Raw genomic sequence first — 16432 nt, 5'->3', positions numbered from 1 at the left:
CAAATAAGTATTTGAACACCTGAGAAAATCAATGTTAATATTTGGTACAGTAGCCTTTGTTTGCAATTACAGAGGTCAAACGTTTTCTGTAGTTTTTCACCAGGTTTGCACACACTGCAGGAGGGATTTTGGCCCACTCCTCCACACAGATCTTCTCTAGATCAGTCAGGTTTCTGGGCTGTCGCTGAGAAACACGGAGTTTGAGCCCCCTCCAAAGATTCTCTATTGGGTTTAGGTCTGGAGACTGGCTAGGCCACGCCAGAACCTTGATATGCTTCTTACAGAGCCACTCCTTGGTTATCCTGGCTGTGTGCTTCGGGTCATTGTCATGTTGGAAGACCCAGCCTCGACCCATCTTCAATGCTCTAACTGAGGGAAGGAGGTTGTTCCCCAAAATCTCGCAATACATGGCCTCTCCTTAATCCTCATCCTCTCCTTAATACAGTGCAGTCGCCCTGTCCCATGTGCAGAAAAACACCCCCAAAGCATGATGCTACCACCCCCATGCTTCACAGTAGGGATGGTGTTCTTGGGATGGTACTCATCATTCTTCTTCCTCCAAACACGTTTAGTGGATTTATGACCAAAAAGTTCTATTTTGGTCTCATCTGACCACATGACTTTCTCCCATGACTCCTCTGGATCATCCAAATGGTCATTGGCAAACTTAAGACGGGCCTTGACATGTGCTGGTTTAAGCAGGGGAACCTTCCGTGCCATGCATGATTTCAAACCATGACGTCTTAGTGTATTACCAACAGTAACCTTGGAAACGGTGGTCCCAGCTCTTTTCAGGTCATTGACCAGCTCCTCCCGTGTAGTTCTGGGCTGATTTCTCACCTTTCTTAGGATCATTGAGACCCCACGAGGTGAGATCTTGCATGGAGCCCCAGTCCGAGGGAGATTGACAGTCATGTTTGGCTTCTTCCATTTTCTAATGATTGCTCCAACAGTGGACCTTTTTTCACCAAGCTGCTTGGCAATTTCCCCGTAGCCCTTTCCAGCCTTGTGGAGGTGTACAATTTTGTCTCTAGTGTCTTTGGACAGCTCTTTGGTCTTGGCCATGTTAGTAGTTGGATTCTTACTGATTGTATGGGGTGGACAGGTGTCTTTATGCAGCTAATGACCTCAAACAGGTGCATCTAATTTAGGATAATAAATGGAGTGGAGGTGGACATTTTAAAGGCAGACTAACAGGTCTTTGAGGGTCAGAATTCTAGCTGATAGACAGGTGTTCAAATACTTATTTGCAGCTGTATCATACAAATAAATAGTTAAAAAATCATATATTGTGATTTCTGGATTTTTTTTTTAGATTATGTCTCTCACAGTGGACATGCACCTACGATGACAATTTCAGACCCCTCCATGATTTCCAAGTGGGAGAACTTGCAAAATAGCAGGGTGTTCAAATACTTATTTTCCTCACTGTATATATATATATATATATGAAGAGTTCAGATGCAAAAGCCTCTAAGTGCCATCTGAAATTTTCTTCTAGAATGATCATTTTTATCAAGCTCGTATATTTAAGTTCAGTAATTTCACTTAAATGGCAATGAAAATTACCTATTAATTGTAATTTAAGTGAAATTACTGAACTTAAATATAAATGTACGAGCTTGATAAAAATGATCATTCTAGAAGAAAATATATATATATATATATAACAATTTATGAAGTATATTTAATCATAAATCTTGTTGGAGGGGGCACATGCTTTTTATGGCAGTTTCTGTTGAACTAACAACATGGCCCTTATTAAGAGCACTTGCTGCAGCTGTGCATGTGTTCGATTGTTGTGCATGTTGGTCACGTCCGCTCTGATTCAGATGACACGCCATTTAATAAACGCACATGGTCACATAATATCTCTGCCTCTTGACTTAGTGCAGCTTGATTAACTCATTTTAAAGAGAGCGTTTCAGAACTGAATAGCTTACACATGAGACTGCACTGAATATTTAACTGTTTGTATGGAGATGATTTCAGTTCTCTGTATCTGACAGATGACAGTCAGTGGGCATGTCTGAGAACATGTGCTGGTGGCAGCATCCACCCAGCCCCCTATCCTGCACAAACACACACAAAGATGTAAGAAAACATCATAGTGCCCTTCAGTGCTCAATGAGAGCGTTTATGAAGGATAGCTTTGAGCCAGTGAGTACAGAAGCAATATTTTCACTAAAATGAATAGAATAGTGATATTATTATATTTCCTAGAAGTACAACAACTATTTGAAATTTTTGAAAATGTACTATAGTAAAACTTTACACTTATGGTATGGTGGTAACATTGAGGATTCATATAGGGAGGGAGATCATTTCAGTTATGCTTTCATTGCAAGCACCAGTTTGGTAAGCATAGTTAAAGATTTGAACATGGTAATGAGGAGCCATCTATTGTTACTTATGGTTACTTAACAGAAATATCACAGTTTAAATTATGGTTACGATGCAAGAAATACAGTAAATATACATAAGAGTCATCTAAGGGTCAGCGATATGAGCAAAAAAAATTAAAATTACAATATGCACAAAATATGGTGAATAAAGATATCACGATCAACACAATTTTAAGAAAAAAGTTATTACATAAACTACTGAAAATAAACATTTTCCAAAGCTTAGCATAAAAAATATTAGCAAATAAAAGTGTTTACATTTTAAAATAAATTTTAAATTTTATTAGCATAAAAAAGGTTAGCATTTTCTTTCAGCTTAGCATAAATGTAAGTGATGCTTCTCTTTTAGTTTAGTTCTCTTTGTAGTTTTAGTTCAAATTGTATAAGTTAAACCTCTTTCTCACACAGCTCGCCCAATTTCATGTCTTAGACAGAATTATATTGCATAATGAATGCATTTTTAGCAGATATACTCAATTTAAACGCATAGTTAATTCAGATAAAAAAATTGAGGTAATTACAAACAACTTTAATATATATTTCATGAACCTTGCATTGTTTTGAGATGGACATCGCTGAAAGTAACTGTAGCTTACCATTCAGAATGTGATTCAATTTATCAGACTGATTAAATCCGGTAACATAATCAGGAGCCTTTTTGAAAGAATCCTTTTACATTCTCATTACATTCAATTCAGACTGCAAACTCATATGCAAATTCATAACTTTGTTAAAATATATTTTATTTTACTGCATGTGGCACTGTATAAATTGGTATATTGGAATATTTAAAGTTCACCATTTTTAACTTTACATTAAGTATTTAGAATTTAGAGATTGCATTTGACCTCTTGAAAGAATTTGCATAAACGTTATTACTGATTCAAGGGTCATACTGACAAAAAACCCATTCAAACGATCATATCTCAAAGATTGTGTACTCACTGATGCTTGATGTATTTCAGCTCACTAGAGACGATTTGCATGCAAATCAGTTTCTGTAATATATCTCTCTTATTAGAGACAGCCCGGCTTCATCCTCAGCTCAGCTTCATCCTCAGCTGTCATCTGCAACAACACAGAGATGCAGATGGCCAATGGAAGGCAAGTGGGCTAAAATTAAAGATTCCCAAAGAGCTTTTACAACCTGAGACCATCAGAGGTGGTCTTTTGTTAGAAGGTTACTACCTTTTGTTATGATGTTGTTCAGGCAGCGTGGATCAGGTGTTTTCTGCATCACTCCGTACGTTGGTCCAGTCTTCACTGGTCAGGGGTTTTACTGACAGCCCTGTGTGCAACAAGTCTGATCACCTGCCATGTAATTGAACCAAAAAGATAATACATTTACATAAATGCATATATTAACTAAGTGCATTTATTTATTTATTTATTTTAAGGTTGGTGGGTGCCAAATACACCTTCGGAAAATACAAAACCACTGTGGTTTCAGCCAAAAAAATACTTTGTGCATCTTAAACACTGATTCATCTGTCATTTGCATATCGTCTGCAATGTTACACAAGTTATCTTGTTGTATGGTTGTCATAGTGACAGCACAGCTTTGACACCTTGTTGCATCTCCTTCTGGCTGGGCTGGTTGCCATGATCATCTTCCAGTGGCTGAAGAGAGAGAGAGAGGGGAGATGTCCCGCAGTGTGGAGACTTTGACACAGTACAAAAGTGTATAGTTGAGACATGCTCATCTACGTTTCTTGCCAGGAGAACATTTTATTGCCCAGAGGTTGCTCTTTCATAGTTTGGGAGACTTAGGTGTACACATAAAAACTGAAATAGGCTATACTATACTGTGGGCTTTAATGGTGTACTATGTCATAGTTATGTTTTTTTAATTAAAAAAAAAAATCCTTTAAACATTGTGTCATTTATGTTTGTTCCAAACTGCAAAAAAACAAGCAGGGCACTAAGCAAGTCCATTTGCTTCCCATTATTCTATGGTCTCGCCAGTAAGTCTAGTCTAAGACAAATAATTGACATTAAAAAGATCTAAATTAAAGGCGTGTTAGAGCATGATACTATTGGAAGCTCTGCAGGAAAGTAGGAGGAACACTCCCTGATCTAGCCTATACAAATTATAAAGAAATATCAGTATCAAGCAGTGCTAAAAGCAAATCTGTTAATGATATTACTAAATAGTTAGCATCTAGTTTTTAAATAAGTTTTAACACAATGTTACTTCGTCCGTGACGATATTTCAGCTATCATGTCGTGTATCTCTGGTATTTTCTGTCGGTTGTTTAGAATCAAATTTACGATGGTACTTCCTACCGTTCTCGCGGTACTTCGGTCTCATTCACCGATCGGTCCGCGCAGCGTCGCTTCACGCCGAACACGGTCGTTTGGAGCTGTTTATCATTCATTAGTATTAAAGTATTCTTGTCATAGAGAGAAGGAGAAAGAGAGCTCTGAGACGCTGAATAAATTGGACATTAACCGACCAGGAACGAATTCAACTACCTGCAGGACATTTTCCTGACAAAATTATCAAAAAACTAACGATATTTTCTTCTGTAGTAGGCCTAACGTTACCGCGCCAAAAAAAAAAAAAAAAAGTATGTGTTTGTTTTAATTAGTATTCGTTAATTTTCAAGCTACTTGCCCTGAAAAACAAGGTACCATGGTGTTTTGGTATTTCTTTTGTTAGTGTTGAACTGTATGAACTGAAATAGCCTTTTCACTGTTTATGAAATGGAAAAATTCCCCTGTCCAGGATTGGTTGTAACATTTGTTGTAATGTAGATGGTAATGCAACTAGCTAACTTTAAACTTTAAGAGTTCTTTATAGTTTACAGCTATTTTTGTAGCTTAAGCTAGCTACATTGTTTTAATACCTTGCAAAGAAAAATAATTAAAGTCAGCATGAAACAGAGGTTGTAATAGCCTACTCTATTTTTCCCTAATGTGACATATATCTGTGTTCTCAAACAAGAAAAAATGTTGGCTGAGACTTGATTTTGTCCATCGTGAACTGATTGCATGGTTGTGGTTTGCTATTGCTGTGATGTCATGTGAGTGACAGGTTGTCCCGCCCTCGTGCCACTAAACACATCATCAGAGAAGAGATGTCGCTGCAAGATGGAGGGGAAGTTATTTTGATTAAAGATTACAAGGGCACATGAATTATAAAAAAAAAAAAAAAGTGATACACGGATTAATAATTTGTAATAAACACTGCAATATTCCACAAAAAAAAAATTGTTAATTTTGATTTCATGGTCACTTTAAAGTAACTCTTTGGAGGCATCCAGAGTTCTTGAAACATCCTTCCTCTGATTGGCTAAGAGGCACAGAGGACCTGTTCACCCCACCCTCCCCTGTGGTGTCAGGACAGTGGATGTGATGGGAAACTTGCCAATCTGTCAGTCTGCTGGTGGAGGAGGGTGACATTATCTCTCTACGCCCTGGCAGTGAAGCACCAACTGAACTAAGAGGAATTCAGGTCAGAGAGCATACATGACACACTCAAAGAAATAGTTCACCTAAAAGTGAAAAGACGTATGATTATATTTTCTGTAGAACACAAAAATGAGAGATTTTGAAGAATATTCACAATTCTCTTTCCCATACAAAAACATACAGTGACCAGAGGCTGCCAAGCTGCAAAAAGGACAAAAAAAGCAGCATAAAAATAGTCCATATGACTCATGCACAATATTCTTAGTTCTCTGAAGCAAAAATTTGCATTGTGTGACAAACAGACCAGTATTTAGGAAGCTTGACATATGCTTTATGTAAAAGAGCAGTGTGTTAATTTTCGTGTGAACCATTATAATGAATAAATAAGGCTATGTAAATACAGTTTGTTTCCAATGTGCCCAAGGCTACATACCTACCTTGTATCTTTTTATGCTGTTTTCAACAGATGAATTCCATTCTTTTCCATCACTGATTGGAACTAAATGACTTTCTCTTTGCACAAGAGCATAAAATGAGTGCTCTTACTCTGTCATAAAACTATTTTCTTTTCTCTGATTGGTCTATGAGGACAGGAAGAGGATCATGTTGTCTTATCCCGCAGTGATGCGTTTAGTCACCTCTCCTCTCCTCCATCCCCATTGGATAGTGGAAGGCCCCACAAACATCGTTTGCTCCAACCACAGCTCTTCAGAGTAACGAAGACTCCAGCAGCCGAAGTGGTTCAGTAGGGTTTTTTTATTTCTAAATTGTCCTTCTTTTATTAATTCACTTTTCTTTTTTAATTTCATTTTTCTTTTATTTTTTCTCAACACCTGTCAACCTTTTTGGTGTTATAGCTATCATTTTGCTATTTGTTTTCTCAGTGATAAGATTAAATAAAATAAAAATAGGTTCAGTACTGCAAGCCAACAGAAACCAAAAATCTGTGAGCTAATACTTCAGAAAACTTTGTTATATTTTATCGACACATCAACATATTTATAGAAGTAAAAGACAAAGGGTTTCAGATAACAAGCACTATTGTGTCCCAGTGGTGTTCTAGTACTCTCTTTTGAATAAGAGTCTTTAAATGTTAGCTCATCTGTGCCAGACACAAAACACAGATCCTAGTGGAGGACTTAAGAGCTTAAGACTGTATTCAATATGATATTCCACTATTACAGCGCCGTCACTGGATCAGCTTGTAACAACATGACAGAAATTATCATTGACAATGGCAAAGCATATCCAATACATTTGAACTCCTAAACTACAGCCCCAGGATGTTCACAAGAGCAAGATTTATGGAAAAAAGCCCAGAATTTGGCACAGCATCTCTTTTGTATGGATCTTTTTATGTAGGAGGTGTGGAGCTCTCTCATCAAAAGACCTGTGTCAGTTCTGGATAATGAACGTTTCACTGTGCAATACTTACTAGAGAGAGACCCAGCACATTTTGTCCTGGTGAGACTCATTTTTTTTTTTTTTATGTATGTTATTCATTTGACATATGCATTTTTATTAGAAGTAACTAGCTCAGCATTGCTTTCAAAGTATATGTTTGTTTTAATTAGTATTTGTTAATTTTCAAGCTTCTTGCCCTGAAAAACAAGGTACCATGGTGTTTTGGTATTTCTTTTGTTAGTGTTGAACTGTATGAACTGAAATAGCCTTTTCACTGTTTATGAAATGAAAAAATTCCCCTGTCCAGGATTGGTTGTGACATCTATCTGACCTTTATTCTCAAGGTGCTGCTCCTGGCTCTGAATCTGTTGCATATTTTGTTTGGCGTTCCTGGTGTGGGACCATGGCCTGTCACACTCCTGCAGCTACCTGTAGGATATCCAAAAACAAGCATACACACATCTATACACTACATACTCTGAAACACACAAAATGTAAATACTTGTAATGTCTGAAATATTATAGTCCAAATCAGTATCAACCATAAGGAGTGTTTTGTTACATATTTTGTGAGAACATGTGATGTAGTAGAGCAAAACAGGCACAATGTTTTATATTTTAAAGGTACACTATGTAACTTTTGGCATTTTAGCAGTTAAAAAACAAGGCGTTTTGCAAAAGAACATTATTATGGCTGTGCTTCAGCTCTGCGTGACTGCGGATGAATATGTTTATGTTTAAGAGAGATAGATTATCCTTCTGCTCTTAACATTCTAGGCTTAAGAAATATAACCAGTTTAGATGGAAACAATGGTAGCTCTGCCCAATAGACAAGATTCTTCCTTGAAAATATATTCAAGCACAGCGCTACAACAACTACTGTATAATGAAATGACCCTTCACAATAGATAATGCTTTACAACTCTGTTAAGCCCCTTTCACACAGCGCGATGATCCCGGCAAATTGCCGGGAAATTGCCAGAACGCCTTCTGTGTGAACGCAAACATGACCCGGGATTGATTCTGGCATCGATGCCGGGTTGGGGACCTAGTTACATTACCGTGTTCAGTCCCGGGAACGCGCGCTGTGTGAACAAAAGCCGAACACTACATAATGCCGTGTCGTAGTGATGACGCTGAAGCCGGGATCATTCGCCAGTTAGTGAAATGTAATGCGCGTAATGCGCAAGTTTCTGATCGAATCAGAGAAAAAAATGCACAAGCGTGGTTTCTCATAAGCAAACGCTGCTGAGACATTACAAGTCACATCGATGTCACGTGTCTTTGTGGGATTTTTACGGGTTGTGTGTGAACGCACTCTCTGATTCCGGAAAATCACTGGCAGTGTGAATGAACCAAGATCATACGAACCCGGGTCAAATCCCGGGTCACTTGCCGGAATCCCGGAATCTCTGTGTGAAAGGGGTTTTAGAGAGCGACATATGCAAATTTATCTGTTCAATTAAATACCTTACTCACCTGTTGAGTAATAAAACACCATCTTCGCGTCACTTTTACAACAATTCAGATCCCTCAGTGCTCGCCATCTCTGAAAAACCAAGCCAATGTTAATTCTTATTTTATTACGAGCTCTGTCACGTTCTCTTTTTGCCAGCGCTCTCTTCTGTTCAGGGCTTGATTCCCCGAAGGTTTGAAATGTAGTGTGCTCCATATCAACCTTTCTCGCTCGTCGTGACAACTAACCTATGTCATAACCACACCATTCATGCGTCAAAGTAGCCGGAGCAACTTTTTTCTCTATTTACGGATATGACGAGACACGCACTGGCGAGTGACATATCATGTACACAATTTCCCACAAAAACCATCCCGTCAGGTCTAAAATATAAACAATTATAACAGGCTTACCATAGTGAATCAGTGTAAGATAACACGTTTTGGAAGAAAAGCTGTTTAAGTATTGATTCATTATTTAAATTTTGTTCAATAGTAGTGTTTCTTTAAAATGTTGACCATAAAATAAAAACGTATCTCTTGCTAATACATCAAATGTTGTTGCAGGTTAATGGTGTTTTACCTCTGTTGCCCCTGACTTTCCCCCTGCTTATTCTGGTGTGCATGTACAGAGAGGCCGTGTTCATTTACAGATGGGATCGCAGCCAGCGGACTGGTGGGTACGTTCAATAAAGAGGAAACCACACAATAGCTGGCTGTATTTTTATTGCTCACAACTGTAACCATGTGAATGAATATACTGTTGGTAATGATTTGGAATGTGAAACTGATTTTCCCATTGAATTGGAAATGTGGAAGTTGACCTTCAAGAAATGTTATTCAGTGTTCTGGGGTCAAACATCGACTCTCTGCCACACCGCTAGTTTGCTGCACAGTCTGGGATCTGGAACTGTAAGTGCAAGCAAGCAAAAAAGACTTGCATGTAAGAATTAGGACACACTTAAAAATGAATGCATGTCATTGCATTCAACAATCTGCCACCTGCAAACTTGATGTTTTATCTTTGAAATAAATGCTACTTGTTTTGATGTTTTTTTTTTATTTTTATATCTAATATGCAATGGTATTCATATGTTTTTAAGTCAAAATTCATTCTGTGGGCTGTGTATATTGCCTAGTGTTTCTGCACTACAATGATAACATCTCTCACGTGAGGTGACGTTGGGGCAGTGAATGCTATTCTATCTCTCTCAAAGTAATGCAATACTGAAATGAGAGCTTTGAGTGTGTACCAGAATGCACTTGGTCACAGTATCAGCATGCAGGAATATCTGTGAACAAATCCCATGTGATCTTAGTGTACTCTATACTTAAATGTATTGATAAATATAACAAAAATATCTTTGTTGGTTTTTGATGGTCCTGAAATTGTTTATAAATGGGTCTAATAATGTCTTAAATTAAATCAAGATGATAACGCTATTGAAATGTGGTATATGGTACTGTACACTGTAAGAAAAAAATCCATAGAAAAATGGAAAAGGTACTGGTAATCAATGGCACATTATCCATTAAGATTACTGACATTTCCTTTGTTAATAATATGATGGAATTTTCCATTGTGTTGTGTTTTAGGGTCAGAGTACATTAGGCTCTATTTTTCATTGACTTTTCCTAGAGTGTAGGGTTGCACAATATATTGGGATCATAATGGTTATTGGCCAATAGTAGAGCATTTTTAATTAATCATATTAATTAATACCATGGTATTTATTTAGTATTGTACGGTTATTCTAAAAATATCATTGTAATATTACGGTTACTGATTCATCAGTGTTTTGTAACCAGAAATCTGTCATATTTTTCAAATTCCATCAAACAAATTTTCAGAAAACTGTAATTGTATTGCTAACAGTGCATGTGTTCATATCTACAGGCTTCTCCACCTTCGCAAATGATCCTTTGGAACAGAGAATGAGTGTGGCAGCCTACACTCTGCCCTCCATCTCCTACTCTGGACACCCAGAGATCACTGCTCCACCTTCTGTGTCAATGAGACGGCTTCCTTTCTCACATCTCACAAGCCGGTGAGCATACACACATGCATACATGCATGAACATCCTTGGACGCGCGTGACCTGTGACATTACAACACGCACCGCCAATAGTAAGCAGTTACTATGTTTATGCCTACTGCATACTGTACACTGTATACAGAAATAGTATGTGAAAAAATGCATTATGTAAGGAAGGGGTTTATTTTATGATAATAATTTGTAGATTATACATTATCCCACTCTTTGCTTGGCTGCTGCTTACCAAATAAATAAAAGGTCATGAAATATTTCTTACATTTTTAGTATTTATTGAAATTGTTTCTCATAAATTCATAAATCATTATTATGCTAGAGAAAAGAGACCATGAGTGATACAAGACACATGAACATGCACTGATACTATATGTTGGACAGTGTGGTTTTAGTTTTTTTTGCTCTCCTCCCATAAAATTTGCATCTGAAAGAGAAACTCCTGCAAATGCATATGTAATAAGGTCAGCCGCAAAAAGAACCCTGTCCACGTGCTAATTTTTCACTGCGTGTCTTTAGTAAATCCTGACAGTAGTTTTTTAATGCCAAAAGAGGGTTTGCGCTTTAGTTTTCATTTTTAAGTTTAAGTTTTCATAATTTTGTTGTGCTTTTGTCATTTTTATTATTTTTTATTTTTATTTAGCTTTAATTTCAATTTTCATATAGGTGTCTAGTATTTTTATTTTATTCGAACTTTATTTCCACTAATGAAAGCAATTTTTTATAGTTTTAGTTTTACTTAACAGTAACATCATTGATGTATCATATAGGAAATAAAAAGGATTATTTTTGCATTTTTAATCTGATTTTGTGTAAAAATAAGCATCTTAACATATCAAATAATCAAGAAGCAGATGTTAAAAATTGCATTTTTTATTACTTTCAGTTCATTCTTCACAATGCAGCATTAGACAGAAAATCTGTACACTGCACAGTAGAACTGCTAAATAGCATGAGTAGTATGTTATTCCAAAAGAGTTCATTGTTTCTGCCTAAAATGATTACATGATTTTAGCTAATTGCATGATTTGTATTTTCTTGAACTGTACATTTCTGAAATATGGAGATTACTTGGACACAGTCACCTCTGATAACAAATTACTTTAAATTGTAATGTAGAAACATGCATTTTCTGTAAAGATGCTTTGAAACAATGTGTATTGTGAAAAGTGCTATACAAGTAAATGTGAATTGAACTGAATTGAACTGAGATTAACAGTTTCATAATATCACAAACTGTGTATTTTACAAATTACACTGAGAACAATATGTTATTTTTGTCCTAAGGAGATCTTCAGTTGTTCTCATATGGCTCAGCTGATGTCATTTTGGGTGCATGCACTGAATTCTGGGATGGTGAGGATATTCAACACCTCACCGACTCTGACAGGTCTTCAATCTACTGTAGATTCATGCTGTGAACTCTGTATGTGTGAGTGTTAGAGCACTAGATGCAATGGAGTGACCTGCTGTGAGTCTGAGTTCATTCACAATTGAGTCCAAGTACCCCAACTCTAGTACATTTACTGCTGGCACACCCTCTAGACTCTAGAGTATCTACTGTTGGCTTAAAGGCAGGGTAGGCAATTTGTTCCAGAATTTTTTTTTGTTATGCTGGTTGAAAGTCTCTTCACATCCTGATAGCAATCACTAAGTTAAGTGGTATAAAGGTATATATATATATATATATATATATATATATATATATATATCGTCTGTGGAAGGCGTAGGACCATAAAATGTTCGTCCAATCGCTTCAACTTTCCATATTTCCATACATCTGTGCACCTGCTCACGCAGACATCACACGTCATCAGAGTGTTTCATGCTATGCAGAGTTAGACAGACGTCAGTCACTGAGCAGCGCAAACGAAACAGCAGCCACCTTTTACAGTTCCTCCTGATCCAAAACAATGAGCTTATGTTGCGTTCACGCCATAACTACTGTAATTTGGAAGAGATGGAAACCTGTGACTTTATACTCGGAGTGGTTCGTGACTCAAATGTATGTGTTTCTATGTCAACACTATCAACGCCGAAATGAATCTGCAGCATTCAGGTGGTTCAGGTCAGAGCTCTTTAAGTTGTTTATGTTCATTATTGACGTACTGACCAGTGTGTGGCTGTTTCCTTTAAGCCACTGTTACAACCACATGACCCGCAAATAGATGACACCTGTGTGGAACTGCCTTTGAACCACAATACTGACACTACAGGTACATGATGATATTGTCTGATTATAATTGTGTGAAGAATTATGATCATGTATTTGATTGAAAAAAAATATCTAGAGGTAAACTGTGTGCGTCTGTGTGTGTGTTTGTGTGTGTGTGTGTGTGTGTATGACATCTATATCACCCCCTCAGGGAGCAGATCTTTCTTGGTCTGGTGTCGTCACAGTATCAAGCTCGTCCTGATGTGGTTAGACTTATCTCAGGGCTGGACAGTTCTTGCATTCGTTTTGTCTATTTTTCCATTAAAGAGGAAGTTCGAAGTAAGGTCAGCAGACACAAACACTCCTACACATAGTAATAGCCTGAGGCATTTTGCCCTCCGGTTAATGCTGACCAATAGCCTGAACAGATCAGATGAAAAGGGAAGTCATTTTAAAGGCATTAGAGGAAAGTTTCTATAGCTGTATAAAATATAATACATTTAAAAATAAATTTAAATACATTTAATATGACATACACTACCATTCAAACGTTTGGATTCAGTAAGATTGGGTCATAAGAGTCTCAGTAAGGCTGTGTTTATTTGATCAAAAATACAGTAAAAACAGTAATATTCTGAAATATTATTACAATTTAAAATACTGTAACTGTTTTCTATGCTAATATATTTTAAAACATAATGTATACCTGTGATAGCAAATCTGAATTTTTCTCAGTCTTCACATGATCCTTCAGAAAACATTCTAATATTCTGATTTGATGCTCAAGTAACATTTCTTATTATTATTGTTGAAAATGGTTATGCTGCTTAATATTATGTAAAAATCGTGATACAATTTTTTTCAGGATTCTTTGATGAATAGAAAGTTCAAACGAATGTATATTATATATATATATTATCTTTGGAATTATCTGCAGTTGTACACTGACAAAACATGCACTATAATACCAGGAATGTGTATAAAAAAGTAAATGGGGTCTTTGTTGACTTTAGGTCAGGTTATGATTGTTGGATAGGAATGTTTTTCCTCTGCTTCAAAGGATGTTGATCCAGGAACATGTCCTGAATCATGTCGCTTACTCAGCTGCTTTTTAACATCTTCATTATTCAAGCAATGTCGGATGATTGACTGTACAAATGTTTTATTCATGTTATTTACATTTTGAATCACTCCATGAGTAGGTGTTTGCTGAGAAAATGGGACTGGAGACAGGATGGAACTGTCACATCTCCCTCCAATCAGAGAGCTTCCCTCTCGACCCAGATAACGTGGAGGAGCCAGAGACAGAGGAAGGTGAGAGACAGACACATGCTGGCAAGTCTATGGCCAATTGTTGAATTTTAAACAGTACTGTTCATTGATTTCAGAGGAGGAAATTCTGCTAAGAGACAGTGTCAGAGAGAGGACAGAGTCAAGAGCCATGGAGCATGTCTTATCGAGGACTTAAACAGGGTGCCACTCATTTACATTGTTAACACTTCAGATATCTACAAAGGAATTATGTAGACCTTCTAAGAAGCTGTTCTCTTTGTTGGGACCAGGAGGTAGGATTACAAACTGATAGACAAGCTGTACGCACACACACTTTGACATAAATAGAGATAACCTGATTCTTGTTTTTCCAGGCCAAACTTCCAAAAGGAATAGAGAATGTGAGGCCACATCTGCAGAACATTGATAAATGTTCCATTGCTGGTCCCTTTATTCAGACTGCACATTCCAGAGTAAGACAGACAGACACACACACACACACACACACACACACAAAAAAAACAATATATATATATTTTTTTTATTCTTCTTCCTATTAATCAATCCATTTCCCATGTGTTGTTGGTCCACTACTGATGCAAGTTTAATTATTTTATATATAAATATAAACAACATCTTTTTAAAACATCTCTTTATCAGATAAATTAAATGAAGCAATCCTTGATTCATAAACACCCCCCGAGGGAGACCAATAACAGTTGCAGTTGCTTGTTTTTGGCTTGTTCTATCAGAGCTGATTGCTTGTTTTTCAAGTGAGATCTGGCAATACTGATCAGAATTATTTATATCATCATCAACAAAGCAACCATTATAACCTGTGTGTGTGTGTGTGTGTGTGTGTGTGTGTGTGTGTGTGTGTGTGTGTGTGTGTGTGTGTGTGTGTGCGCGTGTTTGTGTGCGCGTGTTTGTGTGTGCGTGTGTGAGTGTGTAGTTGAATGTGAGATTGTGTGTATCATGCAGGAGGATGGAGAGGTCGTGTGGTGCCTCGGGAGCAGTTAAAACATCAACAACAATGATATCTTCCTACAAAGTGATATCAGGTGATCCTTCTATCCTACAACTCACCTCCGCTCATTTACCTACAATCTGCCAAGAATGAATTTGCTCATGGAATGTGCAAAATATATTATTTTCAACCTTCATTTTGACCCTCTCTAAAATGATCTGTTTTTAAGGGGAGACTCCTTTAAGGCTTGTCAATAAAGGCTTGTCGCTGTTATGATTGGCTAACGTGTCTGCATAGGAAACAGAATTGACGCCCATTACCTATTGCGGGTGAGTAAGTGTTTTGAAAACATTATCCATATAAAACCATCATTAACAGAAAAAGCATAATGAAATCATTCACTTACAGTTTGGGATGCAGCTTCCGTCAGATCCAATACAGTCAGCTGCGCTCTTCATTACACTGTGCCTCGTTTACTAAACAAAAGCGAGTCCTTTCACTCTTTCATTTGTCCTGTTGTCAACAGACTCAAGTGAGTGGAATATGTCAGAAACTGAACGTGCATCTGTATACTGTATCCAGTGTAGACAGCGTCAGTGATTATAATTGATTCTATTCGACGCTCACATCATGTGTAGGCAAATGTCAGCCGTTAAGTGACTGAATGCCAATGGGCAGTGTCTAAAGTGTGATGATGTGTAACTATTCATCAATGTCTTGCTCCAAATGAAGTCATATGCAAATGTATTTGCACGTGTGTCGTCACAGATCCCGCAATATCAAAATGAGCTGTTTTTAGAGCTTAAAAAAATGTTTTGTTTATAATGAGGAGGATGTTTTAAGCTACAGTATGGAACTTGCAAGATGTTTTAATGGTACCAAAGTCCTCTTATATGTCACAAGATCAAGGCAAATGCGATTTCTCATGTCATGACCCCTTTAAACATGTCAACTTATATGGGATAAGTTGTCACAATGGCACAAATCCTGGTTTCACTAATATAGCCAAGTCTTTGTAAGTGGAATCACTTGCCGTTTTATCTGCATTATTGTATTATGTGCTTTTTTATTTATTATATGTATGTATTTACAAAATAGTTTTATTATATGTTTATATATTATATTATATTAATCAACTGTACATTATCCATTGTTTCCGATCTATTAATTCACAGCATTGCTTTAGATCCTCTGGTTCCCGCATGTTGTTGTTCCACTTCTGATGCAGCGGATAGAACTTTGAACACATCTGACTCTCTGAGCGTAATTCAGCTCTCTAGCGCCATCTGTGGGCTGGCCTGCACAGCACAGT

General features: G+C 37.1%; 1 pseudogene across 1 annotated transcript; it reads left to right on the top strand.

Annotated features, from left to right (window-relative positions):
- The first annotated feature begins 2025 nt into the window (after positions 1 to 2025).
- LOC311078019 (transmembrane protein 94-like) lies at positions 2026 to 16432 on the top strand (annotated as a pseudogene). Its single transcript has 18 exons — positions 2026 to 2094; positions 3427 to 3509; positions 5787 to 5862; positions 6413 to 6564; positions 7182 to 7283; positions 7568 to 7654; positions 9246 to 9358; positions 10275 to 10281; positions 10576 to 10726; positions 12779 to 12794; positions 12843 to 12942; positions 13074 to 13225; positions 14084 to 14195; positions 14270 to 14354; positions 14528 to 14626; positions 15106 to 15214; positions 15350 to 15449; positions 16296 to 16432. The product of its transcript is annotated as a transmembrane protein 94-like (transcript).

This window comes from Abramis brama (assembly GCF_963993115.1).
Source record: "Abramis brama genome assembly, chromosome: 2".
Taxonomy (NCBI): domain Eukaryota; kingdom Metazoa; phylum Chordata; class Actinopteri; order Cypriniformes; family Leuciscidae; genus Abramis; species Abramis brama.
This window is presented reverse-complemented; position numbering and strand designations above follow the sequence as displayed.